The sequence below is a fragment of the Mandrillus leucophaeus genome, unplaced genomic scaffold (genome assembly GCF_000951045.1).
Source record: "Mandrillus leucophaeus isolate KB7577 unplaced genomic scaffold, Mleu.le_1.0 Scaffold1185, whole genome shotgun sequence".
NCBI classification, from domain to species: Eukaryota; Metazoa; Chordata; class Mammalia; order Primates; family Cercopithecidae; genus Mandrillus; species Mandrillus leucophaeus.
Window position 1 is genome coordinate 103,042 of NW_012100154.1, and position 4,909 is coordinate 107,950.

Consider the following 4,909-nt stretch of genomic DNA (forward strand, 5'->3'; position numbering starts at 1 on the left):
GGGGGAGGACCCTTCACCTTCTCCGGTGTGCACCGGCCCAGGAGTGTGCCAGCTCAGGTGTGCACCGGCTCCGGTGTGTACCGACTCAGATCTGAGCCAGCACATGTCTACAGGCTCCCACAGGTCACAACAAGAAGCAGGTGCTTCTGGGTGAGGACCTGAAGCAGCAAGGCTGGGACTGGGCCAGGTCCCACTGTGGCTGGTGGACAGCCCACCTTTGCCAACAGGGTGCCACAGCACAGGTGCCCAGCCCACAGTGGGGAGGCAGAGAACCTGCTCCTGGAACCTGGGTTTTCTGGGCCAGCTCCAGGGGTGTTGACTGACCGGAGGAGACTGCAGAACAAGAAGGTCAGGTTTCAGGCTGGCGGCCTCTCCTCAATTACAGGGATGCGGGGGTAGGCCCGAACCTGGGGCCCGAACCTGGTGTCAGGTGGAGTAGAGGCCACGCTTCATGGGAGGCTACTGTGTTTTAAGAAGTGCCTGTGGGCTGGGGGGCTTTTGGTCCAGAGACTAGGGGAAGGCAAAGCTTACCAAACAGTCTCCACTCAGGGTCCGGGGCCGGGGCTGAGGTGGGAGGGGTCCAGGAGGCTGTTGTGAGAGGCAGCCGAGGCTGTCGAGGCCTCTGGGTGGACGCCTGGTGCTGGCACACGAGAATCTTCTCTCTCTGGCCTGTGAGCCTAGTACCACGAGGGAGCCTCCCCCAGCGGCTGCTGGTTGCAGGGCAGTGGGAAGATCCACATTTCCCAGCAGCTAAAGCGCCCGACCTCCCTCTGACCCGTGCCCTCCTGCTGCCCAGAGCCTCTGGGTGTCAGGCCACGATGCGCTCAGGGACCCACCCTCCCTTAGTGCCAGCTCCACTTGTCCTGCTCCTCCGATGCCTCCTCTGGTCCAATCCCAAGGCCTTAAGAGGCCCGGACGCCTTTCTCACCACGTTCCTCAAACACGCTGGTGCAGGGAGCCCCCAGCCTGATGGGTTTGCCCAGTGGTTGGTGGTCACTGCACTCCCTGGTCTGCTTGCAGAGGGGCAGCCTCACCTGTCCCCACAACCCTGCCAGGCAGGGCCCACATTAGAGCTGGGACAGAGGGACTCGTGAGGACGCTGGACCTAGTGTTCTCCTCCCACCCATGGGATGCCCCAAGGGCCTCAGGCTCCTGTAGTTCATGGACGCTCAGGGGTGTCCGCCTTCCTCCCACCTCCGACCAGTGTCAGTCAGGGCCCCTGGCACAGGCCCCTTGGGGACCCACGCCTGCCTGCCCTGTTTATTGGGGTGCTAGGGAGCCCCAAGAGCCGTGTGTGGGCCCCTCATGCCCCGCTGCCGCAGCAGGTACCCTGATGGCACTGGGGCCTCATCTCTTCACTGGGCCAGGACCGGGCTGTGAGGTTCAGCTGCCTGCTCAGCTCTGGGACCTGCCCTCCTGCAGGAGCCCACGGCCGTGAACATGCGCACAGTGGATCCACATGTCCTCTGAGGAAAAAGAGAGGGTCAGGGTTCAGTGTGTGGGTGCTAGGGGGTGCAGAACTCACTTTTTTTTTTTTCCAAGATGGAGTCTCGCCCTGTTGCCCAGGCAGGAGTGCAGTGGTGCGATCTGGGCTCACTACAAGCTCCGCCTCCTGGGTTCACGCCATCCTCCTGCCTCAGCCTCCCAGTGGCTGGGACTACAGGCGCTGCCACCTCGCCTGGCTAATTTTTTGTACTCTTAGTAGAGACGGAGTTTCACCGTGTTAGCCAGGATGGTCTCGATCTCCTGACCTCGTGATCCGCCCACCTCGGCCTCCCAAAGTGCTGGGATTACAGGCGTGAGCCACTGCGCCCGGCCGCAGAACTCACTTCTAACTATGAGGGTCGAGGTGGGCTTCACAGAGGAGGTGGGCTTTGAGCCACGCCTGCAGCCCGGCATCTGGAAGTGGCTTCTGGGCTCTCCCTGAGCTCTCTCCTCTGCAGGACACCCCTGCCTGCAGGTCTGCACCCCCAGCTCCTTCCTGGGGACTTGATATCATGGTCCTGCCTGACACCCCAGGGGCGAACACAGCACCCAGCCCTGAGGGTTCCCATCTGCTGGGGGCGTCTGACCTGGGCAGGCCAGGGTGGGTGGCAGGGAGTGCAGTGGGGGCAGGTGCAGGTGACCGGGGGAGATGCTGCCCTGGCTGGGGCCTGGACTCACTAGGTCATCACCAATGCAGGGGGTCCTGGCTCACCGGACTTTGCCACCAGAGAGGGTTGGGGAGCTCCACACGAAGGCAAGGAGGCCGGGGCTCGGGGGGTGACTCGTCCCCGGAGAGCGACCAGAAAGGCCGTCGGAGTGCAGCGCAGCCCGCACTGTCCTCGCTGAACACCTGGTCCTGCCCTGGACAGCGGCTGCTTCCCCTCCAGGGTGGCCCCCGTCGTCCCCCACATGCTCCAACAGCAGCGAGACTTTCCCAAGACAAGTCGGAGGCTTCAGAGCTCTTGGGGGTGGTGGCTTCTCCCAGTAGCCCCACATCTGTCAGTCCCCCCATAAGGGAGGGGGGTTGACAAGCTCCTCCTTGCTCCCAGAGTGAGGATCGCCCCTGCTTTTCCGGCCCCCACTTGCCCCCTCCACCTGCCCTTTTCTCTCCAGGGAGCCCTGGAGGTTTTCCAAGAACTCTCCAGGTCGAGGGGGCAGCCTGTGCTGGGTGGTGGGGGGCTCCTGCCTGCTGGATGCCAGGCACCTCCACCTTTCACCCTGGGGGTCCAGTCGACTGATGGCCATGAGAGAGAAGCTGAGAGCAACCGCAGCCCACAGCTCCACGCTGGTCCCCCATCTGCAAACGCTGGGCCCCATGGGAGCTGTGACTCAGTTTCCCGTTTGTCACGGGGCTGGCTGAGGCCCCGGCGTGTGCAAGCCACGTCAGGTTGGGCAGGAATGTGGCCCCTGTTCACATGTGTCTCTGTGTGAGAGAGAGGCGCCAGCTGGGATGCTGGGGTGGCAGAGACAGTCCGGGCTCACCCCGCAGCCTCCCTCGACCTCGACTCCCCCCACATACGGAGCCACCCCTTCCTGGCTATCGCAGGAGTTGAGCTTCCTCTGCCGGGAGGGCTTTGTCGGAGGTTCCCTGTGGTTCCAGAAGGAAAGCTGGCTGCAGGGAGGGCCGGGCACTGGGCACCGTGTGGCTGAGCCTCCGGTGGGGGCTGCACCGCTGGGTTCCCAGACCCCCTCCTTGCCCCCCCACCCCCACTGCACTGGGAGGACCTGCTGAGGGGCCAGAATCTGGCTTCGGGTCCCACGGGTGGGGGCGGGGCCCCTCATTAGCACTGCAGCTGACACTGAGGGCTTCCACCTCGCTAATTGATTAAACTGTTTAGAAACCAGGCCGGCGTGGTGGGAATTGGCCCCAGCCGGGCCGTGTGCTCCCCTTCTGTGCAGGCAGCGGCCCCCGGAGTTCACCCGTCAGGCGCGTTGGTGGGGTCTCGGCCCTGGCCGCCCTCGGGAACCCTTCTTTGCTCCTTTGTGTGGTCAAAAGTGGTGAGGGTCCCGAGAGGCGCTGGTGAGACACTGGGGTCCTCTCCTCCCTGACCACTCACTGGGCAAGCATGGAGGGCGGCCTGCTGTGCACGGGCATGTTCCCGGGAACCTGCCTGCTGGGATTAAACCAGCCCTTGTGAAGGACGGCAGGTGGGTTCATTACCAGGAGGGGCACGGGCTGTGAGCAGAGGCCCAGGAAGCAGCGCCCCGAGGCCCGAGGGCCTTCTGCTGTCCTGGGATTTTCTGCGTTGTGACCTCAGCCTCTTCCTTCCTCTCCTGTGGGATTCCCCCAACACCCCCTCCCCTCATGCCATTCCTTCCCCACCATGCTCCACGCCTGCCCTCCCCAGTGCCCCCTACCCCCAGGTCTTCCCTCTAGGACATCAGCCCAGGCTCAGTCCCGGGATAAGGGCCGAGCCTTGGTTCCCAGTGCAGCCCCTGTGCCAGCATGCAGTGGGTGCTGCCCCCGCCGGAGGAGCGGCCTGGGGCCTGGTCAGCCCTGCTGGTGTCTGGCCTGCAGCCAGCACGGGCTCTGCCATTCACCCTTGGTTCCAGGTGGGTGCCCACCCAGGCAACCTCGGAGCAGAGTGGGCTGGGCTCCGGAGGTGGGGGCGGCCACTAACAGCAGGAGGTCGTGGCAGTGCAGCTATGGCAGGGGTTCTGAGGGGCAGAAGCCAGGAGCGGGACGTGGGGACGCAGACCTGCAGGAGGACGCCGGCTCACCCAGCGGGGAGGGGATGGCTGCCCAGGGACCCCGAGCTGCCTGCTCTGCTCCCCCCACTGCTGGGACAGGGGCCCCACGGGGGATGCCAGGGAACGTGAGGAATCCGGAGTCAACACTGGGCCACTGTGTGCTGCCACCCGGGCGGGCCGTGGTTTATAAAAACAGCGGAGGCTTGGCTGGTATCAGGGCGGTGAGGTCACGGCGGCTGGGGGCTCTGGAATTTCTTCAGAAGAATTTTGCTTACCAAGCCACATACTTTCCTGGCCATCAGCTTGATCAGGGGCAAGATGAAAAATATGCTAAACAACAAAGAAACAAAAAAGCACCCAGGCTCCGGTGAGGGAGGGGCGCTGTGGGAGGGGCGGAGGGCCCAGGGAGGGTGAGGGGCCGAGAGCCACTCTGCCCAGCACTCTGTGCCCAGAGAGAGCCCAACGCCCCTTCCTTTCCCCTTTTAGCACTGCTGAGCAGGACTCACGTGTCCAACAAGGAGCTTTACTAAAAACCGAGGCAATAAAGAAAACACAGATGACATAAAAATAGTCAAGAGCACATTCTTGATGGTAGATAACTGGTCTCTGGCTGCAGCGGCTGCCAGGTTGGGTGTCGGCTACGTTGGCTGGGTCTGCCAGGCCCACCCACAGGCGCTGCACTTCCCTGGGCCTGACAGGGGCTGTGGCGGGTCTGTGGGCGGGTGGACAAGGG